Below are 17716 nucleotides of genomic sequence, written 5' to 3'. Positions count from 1 at the left end.
GTAGACCAGGCTGGTCTCGAACTCACAGAGATCCGCCTGCCTCTGCCTCCCAAGTGCTGGGATTAAAGGCGTGCGCCACCACCGCCCGGCTCTTTGATTTTTTTAAATCATGATGGAAAGCTCAGAAAACCAAAACAGTCCCCACATCTATCTCCCCACTCTCTAACAGGACAGCACAGTTAGGTACAATTAAAACCATCACTCAGGTATTACTGTAAATATGATTACACTCTGGAAATATTCCACCTAGAGATTTCAATCCCTTCAGTCCCTCCATTAACATGTGAACATACATACACACACACACACACACACATCTGCACGCGCGCGCATACACAAGCATGCAGATAGTATAAGCATTTATTGTATAAATATCTGTTGCATGTTTGATATATGTAAAGTTTAAGGATAAAGAGAAATAAGTCAAGTCCCGTTGTGCCTCCTTCTCCATGTAAAGTTCAAGTAGAGCCCAGGATGTGACTGCTTGGATGTCCCCCAACACAGAACATCTCTGGGAAAAGGCACAGCATTCACTCTCTGCAGGATCCAGACTGCCCTCCGGTCACAACAGTCACCTCCTATGCACTCAATTACATTAAAATCAATCGGGACAAACCTTATAAGCTGACTCCAAGAAACATATAACTAAAGGGGGGGGGAGATAATTCTACTCAATGCCCAGTTTTTGTGAGCCTCTGAAATTCCTTGGGAACCTGCCCAGTCCAGTGGCTGCATCCAATGTCCGTTTCTGTAAAAGAGACAAATGACAAAGAGAAGAAAAATGTCAGAGACCGTCTGTCTTAGTGACCCCATCAGTTTTGTGTTTCTATTATGGGTGGAAATCTTTTGCTGTGAAAGCAGGTGAGTGGATGTTTTTCTGGGATGGTGTGCTAAAATCAATCTGTAAGTTGTAAGAAGATGGAAGGGAGAGACAGAGATTGGAATACCTAAAGCGATCTCCAGTTAAAATACATCATTTCTTTCTGTCGGAGGAAAGTCAAGACAGAGGGCTACCACTGATCGGAGAGCAGAAACTACATCCCGGTAGAAGGAACGTCACGCCCAGAAACAGGAGGGGAAGGAAACCGTTTCTACCACTCCTAAAAAGCCAAGTCAGTCAGGAAACAGTGGAAGTGCGGGGCAGACGCGAGGGCGGATCCAAGGTGAGATAACTTTGTCACAAGCGTACCTGAAGTCTCAAAATTGCGAGTTTGAGCAAACAGAGACACACATGAAGGAAGTGGGAGAAGAGAGAGGTCCGGGAATCACGCTCTTCACAGTTTTGAAAGAGAAACTTCCAGATTTAAAATGGACATGGGTTCTTTATCACGCCGGGGATAAAACCACAAGCCCACACAACAGTGTGGGACCCGATCGACGAGGATGGGATTCGAACCCACGCGTGCAGAGCACAATGGATTAGCAGTCCATCGCCTTAACCACTCGGCCACCTCGTCACACCTGCTGAGGTAGTGTGACAGATAGCATGTTGTATCTTCTATGATTTGATGTTTGGGTAGTTTGGAGAAGGGAGTTGATATTGTTTCTTTGGTTTGAGTTTTGGGGGCGGGGGATCCATTAGTTTTATTTGGCCCTTTAATTAGACTGTTTCAATTTACTATCTCTGTCATTTCATCACGTGTCAGTATCGAAACCGAAGCCTTTACTGTCTGTAAATGGCCCCCTTAGTTTGATAAAAGAAAAAGAAACAATCTGCTGGGAAGAAGTGGCTCTGAATACAACCACAGCAGGAGAAATGAATTAGTCAGACTATTTACGATGACTCTCGTTTAAAAACTCACATTGGATTTTGTCATTTCTATGTGTCCCATGCATTGGGCCTGTTATGATGCAGCTCTCCTTGCTCCCAAGTAGGCTTTTAATATAAATAAATGCCTATCATAGGATATAATACCTGACTCCGAGGAGTCCAGGTAGGATATGTGTGAAGAACTGGGGAACTCAGGCAAAGATCATCAGGGACACATTTGCAGTCGGACGATTTGGACTTGCTGTTTAGCGGGTAGGAAGAGCCCAGATCATGAGAAACCTTGGAAGACTCAGCAATACGGTGTAGTAAAGGGCTTTGCAGCGTTCGTGTGTGGAATTCATGATTTGGGGGAAGGCGTGAGCAAGGCGCTTCATTCTACATTGTTACTGCCAGGCAAAGAGTTCAGATGCCTAATCACTCAAGTTTTGTAACTGATACACTAAGAAAAGAAATTGTTTCATTTAAAAACAATGGTGTTTGTGTGTCTGAATATATGGGATGTAGAAGGTGAGAGGGGAAAGCTGTAAAAACGGTTATCTCCTTATGAATTGTCAGGAGATACCTGGTGACTGATCATCTATGCTCAGTCAATATATGAAAAGTTCTGCTATTGTTTGTCAGGTTTCTATCTCATCTCATCCAAATCAGAAATGCCAGTGTGCTGCAGAGATGCCGTTAAGTTGCAGAGGTTCAGAAGACAAACCTTAGGGCCTAATCCCGTGTGTCAGGCTAGGTCCAGACATCCAGGACCAGTTAACAGAGACACCTGAGAATATGTTTCTCTTTTTCTATAAGCAAAATCATTCTTAAAACAAACAAACAAATAAATAATAGATGTGTCAACATGACTTAATGCAGAATAAATGGAGGTGGGAGTAGGGCTTCCTTGACCCAGAAGGAAGAGCAAGGATCTAGGATCTGGGTTCCTGAAAAGTGTGTGTCTGAGGACACATCTATCTAAGCATACCAGGTATACTCCTGGTTCGGATGACAATGAAAAGCACCGACACCAAAGCAGACAGACTCACTGAGACTTGAAGCCCAGGTGCTAGACAGTATAGATTGGGACCTTAGAGTTGGATTTTGACTGAAAGCCCCGAAGAAACGGAGGTACTGAAATGTACCGGAAACACTTGCAGCTAGGTGCACACATCCTGAAGGTGAACTAATGGATGATTCGAGAGACTAGGAAAGGGGGAGAAATAAGCCATGGGCGGGACACACTTCAGAGTCTAGCGTAATAGCTACTATACCATATAATTCTTACATATTGGAGAAGTTTGTTGCTACAATTTCTTTTTGCATTTGAAAATATACTTTGAAGAGGTTCCAATCAGATCCCTAATCACACATACACTTTACATAGGCCGGAAATGAGTGTAAGGGAGGGCTGATTCACCCACTGGATGAAGTAGGCTGATCCACCTGTTCATGGAAGAAACTCAAAACGTCTGGAAAAAAAGAGGTCCCACCGAGATTTGAACTCGGATCGCTGGATTCAAAGTCCAGAGTGCTAACCATTACACCATGGGGCCCCACATGTAATTCCTGCCCCTTAATAAACTACCTGAAGTATCTTTAAATACATTTTAATTTCAAACGTTAAATAGAATTACTTATTTATACCAAGTTTACTCAGATAGAAAATTCACCAAATAACTCAGGTGTTCTATTTTGTAAGAAACAAATTTACGTATAAAATCTAATTAGGCCAAACAATACCGAGTTAGTCTTTTATATAGGAATTCAGTCAGCTCCGAGATAAGCAAAACGTATCCCTAATCCTCGGGTCTGAGCACAATTTCACCAGATTAGGGTAATTCTAGTTTCCAACCCCCCCCCCCAAAAAAAAAAAGAAGAAAAAGAGAGGCAAAGGAGACACTTGGATTCCTGGTTTTGCATACTGGATGAGTTTTTAGATGAGATGAAAAAGATGTCTAGACACTTTAATCCCCCGGAGCGGCTCAGAATATGTTCAGAACACATTAGTAATTTGTAAGAGAGCAGCGACAAAATTCGCATGAGGTCCCACCGAGATTTGAACTCGGATCGCTGGATTCAAAGTCCAGAGTGCTAACCATTACACCATGGGGCCCATAGCAACTCATCCTCTTAGCAGAATTTAGACGGAGAATGAAGAGACTAAATTCACATTTTCATATTTTTATGATCTGGATTCGCAGCCTGTTTCTGCATTGCTGAATAATAACGTAAGTATAGCTGCTCCTTGAGAAATATGAGTTATGTGTTTGCCAGATGTGACATTTACTGCACTGGAATTTACAGAGAAAAAAGTGCCTGTACCTAGGAATCTCATGCCATAAACAGGCGTATGGAAAACGCAAGAAGAAAGGAGCTAAACATAACATGAGAAAAACTTTTTTGTAATTAGGGAGATAAAATGAGTTGCTTTACGTATACATTTACTTCTTTGTCTTTATCCGCATTTCACAATTGAAGCACGATTAATAAAAATTCAAGAAAGTGAAATTGGGGTTCAACATGAAGATCCGAAAAGGAAAACAGCCGGTCACTGGCGCTTATCTCGACCTCACTCCGAAATGGCGATCCTGCCTCCAGGAATCTCAGAATGAGACTGTGTCTGAGAGTTTTTTCCTCCCGTTTTATAATCCTCTCTAGGGCGGGGATTAAAGGCGTGCACCGCCCAGTTTCTATGTCAAACTAGTGTGGCTACTGGGGTTAAAGACGCTATCATAGCTGCCTGGTCGTTAAAGCGGCTAGCCAGTGTGATTATTTTACTTCCACGGTCCTCAGACAAACGTTTATTAAAATACAATTGAAATGCCAGTGCACACAATGAATCGGTTGCTAACGTAATACTAATATATTTTATTATGTTTACTTTTCTGTACGACAGCAAGATTCTGTATGCATTAGAATACTGAGCGTTTTAAATAGCAATAGATGTATTTTTAAAATCAAATTTTTAGCCAAAGACAGTCTTGAAAATTGTCTTGTATTTTGACTCAGAAATGTGTCCCTCTTAGAGGCAAACCAAACTGGAAATTTGTTTCAAATATTGATTTCAAAACTTTAAATATGCTCTGGAGTACAGCCGCAATATGTTGCGTGGGTCCAAGGTGTTAGACGATTAAAGTGGAAGTAAATGACTACGCGGGAAGTTTGGGAACTGAAACTTTCTTTCTTCTATTTCACTATGAATCCTGTCCTAGATTGCGTTTTGTTAAATTCAAAAGAAGACGATGGAATTGGAATAGAATTCTATTTCAAACCTGTTAGTAATTCTTAATACCTGCCAAGAAAACACAACTTCGTAGTCGGCAGGATTCGAACCTGCGCGGGGAGCCCCCAATGGATTTCAAGTCCATCGCCTTAACCACTCGGCCACGACTACAAAACCAACAAAATATCTAGGATATATTCCCATGAGAAGTACTTCTCTAGTTTTATAAGTTTTTTTGAATTTATATTGTTTCTATAATGTAATAGCAGAGCTAAAGGAGTTGTCATCATGGTTAAAAACAAAGCGCTACAATTGAAGATTGGCACACAGGAATTGTACCCTTTTGATGGGGGACGTCTTCAGCACCATGCAGAGACTCAGGCCAAAGTGACCCCGAATCTAGGAAGCTGAGTGGCAGACTCTCACAGGCTCTGTAGGAAGTAGTTTAGTTATTTACAACATTACTCAAAAATCTATTCTACGATTCTGGGACACGCCTTGTTGAGGTTTTTCCGGAAACTTTACTTGCGTCTTTTCAAAAGTTGTAGCAGAGGATGGTTTCGATCCATCGACCTCTGGGTTATGGGCCCAGCACGCTTCCGCTGCGCCACTCTGCTCATACACAACATGATGTGCCTTTTGCATCTTTATTCAAGAGAAAAAGTTCAGAATACTAGATTTGGGTTGGTTTTGTCTTTTTTTTTCTTTTTTTTTTAAATCATTTATTCATTGCCAGACATAAACTGCAACTCCAAATCTCTACATGACTGCCCTGCCCAGTGCCCAATTCATCGGTTTAAGATTCTTCCCTATGAAAATCAGTCAGCTGAGCTCAGGAGCTCGTTAACAATTGTTTCCGGTTAGAAAACCAAAGGTACACCAAATGTCAAAATTTTAAGTATTAATCTTTCAAAATCTCGCTAAACTTCTCACCTTTAGCACCCGCAATTACTGTTTCTTAGAATAAGGAATTTTCAAAAATTGTAGATATGCATTGGCCGGGAATCGAACCCGGGCCTCCCGCGTGGCAGGCGAGAATTCTACCACTGAACCACCAATGCAACCGTATATCTTAATTTTGTTCTTTCTCCTTATAAATGTATTTTTGTAGCGTCTTAACCTCTGGTATATGGAAAGAGTAAACTCCTAGAAAATCACTTCCCCAACAATTTTTAAAGTATTATTTTAAAATAGAAATTGTCTCTACTAAAAAAAAAGTAGAGATTTTTTTTTATTACATGAAAAAAACACTCTGAAAATCTATATAAAATGGAATTAAAGCCAGTCATTTCTGTGATCTCTGTGAATCTCATCCCTTATCTACCCCATACTCCTGAGCCGCGGACCGTAACCCATCCCCGGTTAAGAGAGAGATAGAGACACGCACACACAGAGCAGGGAAAGAGAGGCAGAGAAAGTCAGTTTATGTGGGTCAGATATTGAGGGGTTTATCTGGATAGAGGCTCTCATAGGACGAAGGTGTGTGAGTAGCTGTGCCCATCGGAAGACATCCATGGACTGAAACTTTTCTCTTCGAAATCATTCGACTCTTGGATAGAAGCCTGTTACCGAACATTTGGACAAAATATTTTTAAAACACCCCAAAGACTGCTTACAAAGCAGTCATTCGGAGCCTTCCACCGACACTCTAATGGGTATTTCAAGGGAGTCCTGGAACAAACAAACACTTAATTGCAACATCTTGGTTCCTGAGCAAATATCTGGAGAATGGAACGCTAGGTTGATGGCTGTGGGGAAATAAACTCATGTTAATAAGGAGAGTAAACCACTGGGATATTTTCAGTCCTCACGTTCTCCAGCTCCCACAAAATATAGGAGGAAAAATAAAGATTACTAAAAAAAAAATAATAAATGTGTGGAAAAACTAGTAGGTAGGTAATCTGGGACAGCCAGGACCACACAGAGAAACCCTGTCTCAAAAATACATGATAGATAGATAGATAGATAGATAGATAGATAGATAGATAGATAGATAGATAGATAGATAGATAGATAGACAGATAGATAATGCCATTTCTTAGCTTGCAGGGGAATATATTAAACTAAAATGCTGGCTATGGTAGTCAATGCCTGTAAACCTGAGGCAAGAGATTCAGAGATTTAAGTTCACTCTTCACCATACAGCAAGCTTAGGTCAGCTTGGGCTACATGACACCAGGGCTCAGCTGCCTCCCGACCTTTGCCTCTCCACCCGAATCTTATTTAACAGTGGGTTATGTCACCCTAATCCTCAGGTCCTGAATCAGAGTGAGCTAGTGATGAGAAATTCCACAGCACCCACAAGGATGTCCACACTGACCACACTGTAGTCAGGCTTCCTGGGGTCTCTTGGCATCATGGCCTCAACCTTGTCCTGTCCAACCCAGTTTCAGTAAGAATACTGCCAAGCCATGCCAGTTAGTGGGGACCCTTCCTAAGGGTCTCTTCTCAGTACTTTGCCATCTTCGCCCTGCTCTCTCCGAGCCCCTGTCTATAAACGCTCAGGAGCCTTGCGGTTTGGAGTCGAGGTCAGATGTATGCGGCCGTCTCTTTCTCTCCCGCTCGCACTCGAATTCAATCTTCCCTGACAGCTGTTTAAAGGTTAATCATGCATTTGTGTGTAAGGGCACACAAATGGACGGAATTAGAGTACAGGTAGTTGTGAACTGACTGATGGAGGCGCTGGAAGACTGCCTTCCGGTTCTCGGAAGCTCGTACAGCTTCAGTCACCCTTGACCACTGAGCCATCTCTCTGGACCCATCCTGACATTTTATCAAACGTCCAGAACAACTGCACCTTAACAGCATCAGAAGAAAGGACCATAGGTGGTGGGGGGAAATTTCGTCTAAGCTACAATAAAGCCTAATGAATTGCCCAGGTGGATGATTATTATTATTATTATTATTATTATTATTATTATTATTATTATTTACTTGTTAATTCTTCGGTGCTCTTCTGCACTGTGCTGCAGTATACAACAGCAGCAACTGAAATTCTCACTGCTACTTTGAGTTAGAGAAACCTGCTTTTTCTGTAGTACCATTCCCTAAACATAAACCTTTATCTAAACGGTAATCAGTGTATGGCTGCCAGCCTTCCCACCCACCCCCTCATTCTTAAATAGCTCCCATTTTTTATAGCACACACTTTCGTCCTCCCACATGTATGCCGCACATTTTGGCGCACACACTCTCTGGACTCCAATGTCTGGTGGTCACACTGCCTGCCAGAGGCTGGCGTCACTCCTACAGCTTGGGGCTAGACCTGGGTGGAGCATGACCAGAGTCTATCCCAATCACCAGCTCACACTGGCTCTTCTCAACACTGAACAGCCAAAGCCCCAGATGGGATTCATTTTCCTAAGAAACTAGCACAGGATGTCTGCTGGTCATTTTCTAACATATTTTCTATTCTTCAGGAAAAGTCTATCATATAGATCTGAAAAATATAGGTGACAATTCACACACACACACAAAAAGCAAATAAAATACTGCTTAATCTTCTACCAACAGGCAGATGCTGTTAGTATTAGCTATTCACACAGAACACACTGTGTAAAATAACAACTTCACACATCTTTCAAGTTTCTTTGTCTGCTTTTCTTTTGTTTACTTGGCTTTTGTTGTTGCTGGTTCTGTTTTGTGACAGGTTTTTGCTATAGCCATGGTTGCTCTGAAACTCACTATGTGGACAGATCTGAATGGCCAAGCCCTCACAGAGATCTCCCTGCCTCTGCTTCATGTACCACCACGCTCAGCCAGTCTCAGCGCTTGCTTGCTTTTTCTTTAAGGTTGGATATTTATTTGGTGGGTGTTGAAATAAGAGCAGCGGAGCTGCGTCCCCTGCACCCGGCCGCCCACATAGTTGTAGTTAGTTTAGTTCTGTCTTATTTAGACAAAAAGGGGAGATGTAGAGAGACCCCGCCTTTTGGGGCGGGACAGCCTCGGGCGAATGTTTTTACTAATTGATTGGGACGCGCAGACTGGAGCCAGTTCCTGTTTCCGGTTTACGGTGGATCGCTAAACTCCAGGTGTGTGAGTGTGCTTTTATATTATTAAAACTGTATCTTCTTGTACCCACTGGCCTGGATTAATTAAATTTGCCTTCAGGTGGGTTATGGAAGGGAAGGGGAAAGGGGAGAGGGAGGGAGAGGGATGCAGAGAGACAGAGAGAAAGGGGGCATGGAAAGGGGAAAACTGGGGAGAAAGGAGAGAGGCAGAAGCTGCCTCTTCAGAAAAGAGACAAGAGACAGAAAGCCATTCTCAGTGTCTTAAACACGTTTCGTTAACTATTCCTGGGTATCTCTGCAATGGCTACAGAACATTTGGCAGTGTTAGAGAAGTTTAGACTGATCCTCTCGTTAGTGTACTGCACTGACATCTGTTTATTTTCATGGCTCTGAGTAATCCTAAACTAGCTTTTATGTATCAGCTCAAAATGACTCTCAAGGGACCCAAACAATGGGTGATGGTCCCCAGGAAGTCCCTTCCCAAGGAGGTCTCACCTGCACACTGACAATTCCCAAGAGCTGGTCAGAATCCTAGAATAGCTTCACCCACTTCTAATGCCTGCCTGAAAAAGATCAGCGGTGGACTCCGAAAGACGACAGGTTCTTCCAAGAGGCACCTAAAGCTAAGGCATCTTTCCCCTTGCTGGTGGAAAGTGATATTTTGTTACATGACACGAAGAAATGTCTACTCGCCCCACAGAGGGAACAGATGATAAACCAAGAGATAGATACCACCCAAATCCGACTTAGCGAACCCATGAATTTTATCAGTTACTTACAAGAAAAAAAAAAAAAAACAGGGATGAAGATTTACTCACAGGAGCAGAATCACTCAGACAGCTATAACCACCAAAGCTAGCGTGGATGACGGCTCGTAAAAGCTGGAAGCCTGGAGGTTCACCGCACACGCCACAGTCTGCCCAGCAGGCTTGGGAGGGTCTTTTCCTGAAAGCCCAGCTCATTGCGGCTTCCAGGCAGTTCTGCCGTCTCTCTCCCGGCACGGCTCACAGCTTACATATGCTTGGGGAGGGAGGAGGATGGAGAATCTGGTCAGTTTCAGGGTCTCTATGAAACTATTTAAAGTTGTTTACTTCCTGAGTTAAGGAGATTCTCCACAGGATGGGATACACTGCCTCCCATTAAAACTTTTCTGTTGTCTCACGTCCCGGTTAACAGTCACGCGTCCTAATGAGCTTCTCTCCAAGACAGAAGATTTTGTTTGTTTGTATGTTTGTTTTTGTTTTTCCTCTGTAGCTTTGGAGATAGCCCTTGTAGACCAGGATGGTCTCGAACTCATAAGACATCCACCTGCCTCTGGAAGGCTTTAATCTAGAAAGACATTGCTACACAACAGAAAATAGGAAGTTAACAACTTCTCCCCTCGTACTGACATTTTTTGAGATAGGGTTTCTTTCTGTATTCCAAGCTGGCCTGGAACTCACCATAACTCAGAATAGCCTCAAACTCAAGGGTATTTACTGCCTCGACCTCTTGCAGCCCAGCTTGCAATACATATTTCTCACTAAAATATATTTTGGCAATCTGAGTTCAGTCCTAGGGTTTTTTGTTTTGTTTTGTTTTGTTTTTAGGATTTTTGTTTGGTTTTGTTTGTTTTTTTTGTTTTATGAAATTTGAAATTTATTGACAAATAGCATTTTATCTTTGATCTTCGAAAAACTGTGATTTTGAACGGCACCCGCCAAATACAAAGACTATTGTGGTATTGTGTGGGTCATCTAGTGTACATTTCCAGGTATTTCGTTTTCTAGAAATCTGTTTCTCTTATTGTCTTAGCTGTAGAACTCCAAAGTACAGAAAATGCTTCACTGTTTAAATAATCCTTCTCCATGGGAATGTAAATGAATTGTGTCAGGAGAAATGTGATTATTCTCTTGTAGGTGATGGGCCTATCTACTCACAATTTTTCCTACTCTCCTGGTTTTATCTCGGTGTGTGTGTGTGTGTACACATGTTAGTTCTCCTTTTAATTGGCTGTGATAGTGTAATTATTGAATGAAACAAAATGCTAGTTCATGCTGGGTGGTTGGAGCCCACGCCTTTAATGCCAACACTCAGGAGACAGAGGCAGGCAGATCTCTGTGAGTTCAATGCCAGCCTGGTCTACTACAGATCTAGTTCTAGGACAGCCAGGGCATCACAAAGAAACCCGGTCATGAAAAAAAAAAAAAAACAAACAAAATGCAAGTTCATCTTATTGTGGGACCCTCACCCCTATTCTCAAAGGGATGAGAAGAAATTTCCTAGCAGAATGTTTTAAAATTAAAAACCCAGAGTAACCTCATGTTCCCAGAAAGATAGTGGCCTTCCCTTCCCCCTCCCACCTGGGAAATTCCAAAGCACAAGGATGCCTGATCATCTGGTGATAAAGATGACAGGGTGGCCTTGCTCTGAAAACATAGAACAAGCTGATTTAGCAGGATGGGAAAGAGCAAAAGACCTTGCACCCATGCCAAAGCAGCTCTGAAAGGCTTGCTTGTAGTTTTACCGTTAAAAAATTAACCCCGCAGAGGGACGTTAACTTCTCTCTCTACCTCACTGTTACGGGATATTGGAGATGGAAGTTCCGAGCTAGCTTGTACTTGCAATAAAAAGAAACCTTGCATTTTGCAGTCTGTCTTCTCTGGTTCCTGGTGGCTTCTCCGAGGGTTATTATCTGGGCACGACACTTATATTTGTAAGAAAGCCATGATTGTGGATAGAGTGTTACAGGACTTTCATCTCAGCACTGAAGGCAGAGGCAAGTACACTCCTGTAAGTTCAAAGCTAGCTAGAACGAGAAACTGGTGGAGGAGGCATTGGCTGGTGACTCAATTCAGATTCCCCTTAGAGTCTTGTCATTTTTGTGCACAGATTTTGCTTGACAATAAATGGTAAAGTATTCATCGACCATCCATTTTCAATATATCTCCTTCCCTAGCTCCTTCAAAATGATGAAGCACTTTCTGTCTACCACATGCTTTGCTAGGCACTGAGGCGACAGCCTTTGCACACACTGACTTTTCTAGTACTTGCCAGTGGAGACCGTTCAGGAAGTGAAGGCCTGACAAGAGTAAAAAGAAAGGCTTCCTTCAGAGAACCGATACGTTTTGGTTGAGCCATGAAAAGTGAGTATCTAAATCAAGCAGTGAAAGGCAGAGAATACCTTTTCAGAACACCTTGTCAGAGACCACAGGCACAAAAGTCCTGTGGAGAGAAAGCACAAAATGCACTTTGGGACCTGAAAGGCCAGTGTGACCAGGGTGCTAACAGGCACAGGTGTCCTCCAGGATAAGATTTATAATTATAAATTTATTATAACCAACATAATTAGAGGTCAAGTGCATGTCTGTAATCCCAACACATTGGAAACTGAGGAAGAAGGATTTAAGATCAGTTTCAGGTACATGCTCAAAAAGCATAATATAAGCATAACATTAAAATACGGTAGTGGCTCCACAAATGCGCACAGTGATGATTTGTCTCATAAAAACAATCTTAATTTTAAAATCAAGCATAATAAAGACACTGATCTAATTGAGCAAAAGGAAAAAATGTGAGGATAAGTAGATAGATTCATGTCGGTGTCCTTCTGACTTACACATCAGACAGGCAGCTAGGTAGTTTTCAAATGCATGCTTTATAGTTCACAAAAAAGGGGGGGAACAATTTATAGTACATGGATCTATAACCTAACAAGCCAGCCCTAAGTGGTACCACTGATAATTGGAGGTAGAGTTCACCCACGGACAGCAGGTGATGGACCAGTCTGACTACATCCTAAGGATGGAAGCCATTTTACTATAAGGTCAGAACAAGTTTATTTCTGTTTGCTGCAAATTTCAAGTTGATGATACATTAACCTTTTTCTGGAATTTATCATGCTCCCCATCCTATGGAGTTTGACTCACACTTTGAATATGCCCTCATAAGATGTTCTGCCAAATAAATTAAAAAATGTTCCTCCAATGGCCAGGTGGTGGTGGTGCACACCTTTAATCCCAGCATTTGGAAGAAAGAAGCAGGCAGATCTCTGTGAGTTTGAGCCCGGCCTTGTCTATAATAGCTAGTTGCAGGACAGCTAGGGCTGTTACACAAAGAAACCCTGTCTTGAAAAAAAAAAAAAAGACAAAACAAAACAAAAAAATGTTCAGCCAAATTTCTATGAAACCAAAATTTCTCTGGAAATTTCTCAATCCCTAGTCTTGCAGGGTTTTTGTTTTTTGTTTTTGTTTTTGACTACATAAACCCTGCCTCCTCCTATGTTCAATGATATTTTTTCAAGCCCTGGTTTAGGGAGATAGCCCTGTCTGACAGAAAATAAAGCTTGCTTAATTTGACCAAAGAATTTTGGTAATTATCTTTATTCTTTGGTGGGGTTAATATACGTAAAGGTAAAACAAAGCTGATTGCAAGTCCAATAACCCAGGGCACAGCCAGCCACCACATCCACTGGTGGGAGGGGCAGTGAATGGATGCTGGCTCTGCAGTATCCTTAGGAGCGATGGTTCTTGAAAGCGAAAGAGACTAACCGGATCAACCAGGGTGCCGAGATCCAGGTGCGCGATCTGGTGTTGCTAGTACTTGAGTCTTGAGTTGAGGCACGCTGGCGACTAGCTCCTGGAGCCTGCGTTTTTATAGCTCCTCAGAGTTGTCTTAGTTAGGGTTTCTATTGCCGTGAGGAAATACCATGCCCAAAAATCAAGTTGGGGATGAAAGGTTTATTTACACTGCTACATTGTGGTCCATCATTGAAGGAAGTCAGGACAGGAGCTCAAAGAGGGCAGAAAGCTGGAGGCAGGAGCTGATGATGCAGAGAGGTCATGAAGGGTGTTGCTTACTGGCTCACTCCTCATGGCTTTTATAGACACCCCCAGGACCACTTGCCCAGGGAGGGAACCACCCACAAGGGGCTAAGCCTTCCCGCATCAATCACTCATTAAGAAAATGCCCTGCAGTCAGATCTTAAGGAAACATTTTTCCAGTTGAAGGTCCCTCCTTTCAGATTACTCTATGTTGTGTCAAATTCCATATTAGCCAGCACACAGGTTTATCCCATCCTTGCTGATTTTTGGTCCTCGCTCCTGAATACTGCTGCAGCCGGCTCCCAGACCTTGCTGGTTGGTTACTCAGGTGCTCTCTTCTGCGGTTAGCTGGGTCTGATGTCAGGAGTGCTCCATCTTGTGAACCACCACATTTGATTTTATTTGTTCTAAGTGTTCTCTACAAACCCTTGAGAGAGTATCAAAAGGTTGAGATTCCACAACCCAAGAGGAAAGACACATCAGACACTGTCTGCACAGTCTTCAAGCTACATCCTACAAGAGGTTATTAGAATCTTCTTAAACCCACCCTGACCAAAACACTTGACCCCGACGTGATTTGAACACGCAACCTTCTGATCTGGAGTCAGACGCGCTACCGTTGCACCACGAGGTCACAGCCTCAGAGTGCTTTCAGGCTAATTTAAGGACCCTAACAGACTTCTCACCTGTGCTAAAACGGTTTACTGTTATTTTGAAGTTTGATCTAATGTGGTCCTCACAGTGCACAGTTTCATTACGGCCTTTCCTGACAGAGTAAGGAATTCCCCTGCTTTAACCGTAACTCCCAAACGCGCTTGCTTCTTGCACACGGTTTTCTCATCTGGTTTCTGTTTTTTTAGAAAAAGAAAAAAAAAGTTGTATGGAGCTTAGATTAGCGGCAAGCAGGACCAAGAAACATCTCTTCCTCCCCTAGACCAGTGCGGCCAAGCTTTGCCATGCGCCACGCGAACCAGCCCCTGGAGGGCCACAAAGTAGTGTCCCCCAAAGCCTCGCCTCCGGGTCACAGTTCACCGACTTCCCGGCACTCGTAAAGACTCCACGGCTCGCTCAGTTCACATCAATAACCCCCAAGCAAATCAGCCTTGCCGAAATAGTCCTCAGTTCCGTGGGTCTCAGAAATTCCTCCCAGGATCAGCAGCAGCACGGATCTATTATTGCTGTTGTTCCTGGGGGAGGGGGAGGGATTCCTGAATTTTTGCACAGAAGCCAAGGATTGTATTCTGAAGCAAAGCGACCGGCTACTTGAGTTTGAGTGCCCAAGAGCCTTTTACTACGAGTTTTAAGACAAGATCTTGCCTTGACTTTTTCTGCCTCTGTCTACCAAATGCTGGGTTTACATGCCAGAACCTTCCTGCAGCTGGGAATTAATTTAAAAAAAAATTCCTGATGCTGAATCTGAAAATGAATCAAAAGTATTTGTTTTAATCAAACCTCCGGATGAGCTGCAGAGAAAACTTTGAGAGTCCCCCGTTGTTTTGATAGTATGGGTGTGTATTCTTTGAGCTCTTTATTTCTTCTCTGTTTTTCTTTTGCTTGTTTTGGGGAGGGTCTTGAGTGGTCCGGCCTTGCCTCAAGCTTCCCAAGTACCTGGAAATGACTTTCAAACTCCCTGCAGCTGCAGTGTTGGGACTCTAGGCCTGTACCATCATGACAAGGCTAATCTTCTCCTGAAAAGCAAGACCAATCTGAACAATCCCTTTGTTCCTTATTCTCAAATAACCTCTACACACCAACTGCTCTTAGTTGCTTTTAGTTGAGGACAAGCAGCTCTGACGGGTGGGTCATGGTAACAGCTCATACAGTTTGACTCATTCACTTTGTTCTTGCTCCTTGGCCCATTAAAAATCTTCAAAGCAGATCCCTGAAGTCAGATTTGAGACTTGATCTTCTCGCCCCACAAGCTGGAATAAGTCTTAGAAAGAGTAGCCGGTAAAATCAGGCTGGAAAATCATACTGTTAAAGAAGATAAACTTCCAGTTAGAGGCCGGTCTGGGGCCACCTAGTGAATTCCAGGGTATCCCAATCCACAGTGTGAGACCCTATGGGGAGGAAGGAAAGGAAGAAGAGAGACAGGTAGAGGTGAAGAGAGAGAGAGAGTCACAACGGCTGGCGTTCTAGGATGGATAAAGACAAAATATTAGTCCTCTAGAGCTGCCATAATGAATACTGCACTGTGCAATATTTAAGCAAAAGAATTTCTTTTTGTTTATTTGCTTTGTTAACTGTGATGGTATACGTGTGTGTGTAAATATTTGTATGTATGTACACACATTACACACACGTCAAAACAGGAATTTCTTCTCTCATAGTTTGGGAGACTACAAGGCAAAGATAAAGAATTTCTTCCTAAGGATTCTTTCTCTTGGCTTGGTCTTCTCTATCTATGTGGTCTTCTTCTGCGAACAGCATCCTAATACCTTCTTGTACGGATGTAAGGATGGCAGTCACATTGGTCTCACCCACAGAAAAAGACAGGGTTTGCGCACACGAATCTCAGGGTTTTGAAAGACACAGCGGATCACCCGCATGCCGCCGCAGAAGAGCCCACTGCTGACCGCATGCATCTCTGTGGAGCTAACAGGGTGGGAACAGAAGTGGCGGGCGGCACAAACCCCTTCGCCTTCACGTGTTCCAATCTCAGTTGAACCTTCTCAGGCCTGACAGGTCGATGTTGCTCCTCCATCAACCGTTCAGATTAAAAGATTTCTGGTCTCCACTCCTAAATCTCTTCTATACTATCCGAATTTATGTCTGAGATCTGTTTGCGTGGGGTCTGTGGAGAGCACAAGGTGAATTCTGTACCCGGAACTATGGCACGGTAGCAGGGGCTCCAGGGTCTGTACAGCAGTGATTCCCCTCCTTCAACTCCCACTTAAAGCCCTAGAGCTCACAACGGCCTAGGCAACTTGCTTCCGGTCGAACGATTAAACAACAACACAAACTGTTATCGATGGCTGAATCACCAAATTTCTATCTTCAAAGATTTTTGGTTGAAACTCCATGATAGTAAATTTAAACTTATTTCACCAATAAATTTGTAATAACATCACTAACAATCACTAGTCATGAAAAGAACAGTTTTTTTTGAATAACAAATAAGCAAGGGTCCTTTCATGCGGGACCACGTGGCCTAATGGATAAGGCGTCTGACTTCGGATCAGAAGATTGAGGGTTCGAATCCCTTCGTGGTTGATTGGTGTCTTTTTTTTTTTTCGACCTAAATATTAGGCCACCTGTGACAACAGCCTTCTGACACAGCTATTTACTACTGCTTAAACACAGAAAAGACCAAAAACATTTAACTGAATCTAGTCACCCAAAACTAAGAGATACAGATTTTTCAGTTTACTGTTTAAAGACAGTAAAAAAAAAATAAAAGCTGCCTCAAGAGAAAACGGTGCCTAATCCCTAAGGTGAGATATTCGAAAATATAATTTAATTGAGTTTGATTCTCAGAAAACTCTTTTTGTTTGTTTATTTTTGTTGTTTTTAGAGACAGGGTTTTTCTGTGTATTCCTAGTTGTCCTGGAACTTACTTCTGAGGACTAGGCTCGCTTCAAACTTAGAGATCCACCTGCTTCTGCCTCTCCAGTGCTGGGATTAAGGAGAAACGTCTATATCAGAGCAAAACAACAAAACAGAATTCTGGGAAACTTCCCAACCCCCCCCCCCCCAAAAAAAACCACTGAAGTTGCCATTATAGTCAAACAATGAACCAACTAGCTAGCATGACTGTAATCCCAACACTCAGGAGATGGAGACAGGAGCATCATTACACATTTGATGACTGCATGGTCAATACAAGCAGTTTCAGGCAAGTTAGGATTACTGAGTGAAACATGATCTCAGAGGAAGAGAGAGAGAGAGAGAGAGAGAGAGAGAGAGAGAGAGAGAGAGAGAGAGAGAG

The 17716-nt window shown here is 42.8% G+C and overlaps 8 non-coding genes across 8 annotated transcripts; 1 reads left to right on the top strand and 7 right to left on the bottom strand.

The window, feature by feature from the left end:
- Positions 1-1375: 1375 nt before the first annotated feature.
- On the bottom strand, positions 1376-1457 carry Trnas-gcu. Its single transcript has one exon. It is a non-coding gene; the product is annotated as a tRNA-Ser (tRNA).
- A 1777-nt stretch (positions 1458-3234) lies between these two features.
- Positions 3235-3306, bottom strand: Trnaq-uug. The gene has a single exon. It is a non-coding gene; the product is annotated as a tRNA-Gln (tRNA).
- A 488-nt stretch (positions 3307-3794) lies between these two features.
- On the bottom strand, positions 3795-3866 carry Trnaq-uug. The gene has a single exon. It is a non-coding gene; the product is annotated as a tRNA-Gln (tRNA).
- Positions 3867-5065: 1199 nt separating this feature from the next.
- On the bottom strand, positions 5066-5147 carry Trnas-uga. Its single transcript has one exon. It is a non-coding gene; the product is annotated as a tRNA-Ser (tRNA).
- A 374-nt stretch (positions 5148-5521) lies between these two features.
- Positions 5522-5593, bottom strand: Trnam-cau. Its single transcript has one exon. It is a non-coding gene; the product is annotated as a tRNA-Met (tRNA).
- Positions 5594-5966: 373 nt separating this feature from the next.
- Positions 5967-6037, bottom strand: Trnag-gcc. The gene has a single exon. It is a non-coding gene; the product is annotated as a tRNA-Gly (tRNA).
- Positions 6038-14350: 8313 nt separating this feature from the next.
- On the bottom strand, positions 14351-14422 carry Trnaw-cca. Its single transcript has one exon. It is a non-coding gene; the product is annotated as a tRNA-Trp (tRNA).
- Positions 14423-16928: 2506 nt separating this feature from the next.
- Positions 16929-17001, top strand: Trnar-ucg. The gene has a single exon. It is a non-coding gene; the product is annotated as a tRNA-Arg (tRNA).
- The last annotated feature ends 715 nt before the right edge of the window (positions 17002-17716 follow it).

The sequence above is a fragment of the Microtus ochrogaster genome, chromosome 16 (genome assembly GCF_000317375.1).
Source record: "Microtus ochrogaster isolate Prairie Vole_2 chromosome 16, MicOch1.0, whole genome shotgun sequence".
In the NCBI taxonomy this organism is placed as follows: domain Eukaryota; kingdom Metazoa; phylum Chordata; class Mammalia; order Rodentia; family Cricetidae; genus Microtus; species Microtus ochrogaster.
The sequence above is the reverse complement of the archived record's forward strand: the minus strand, read 5'-3'. Positions and strand labels throughout refer to the sequence as shown.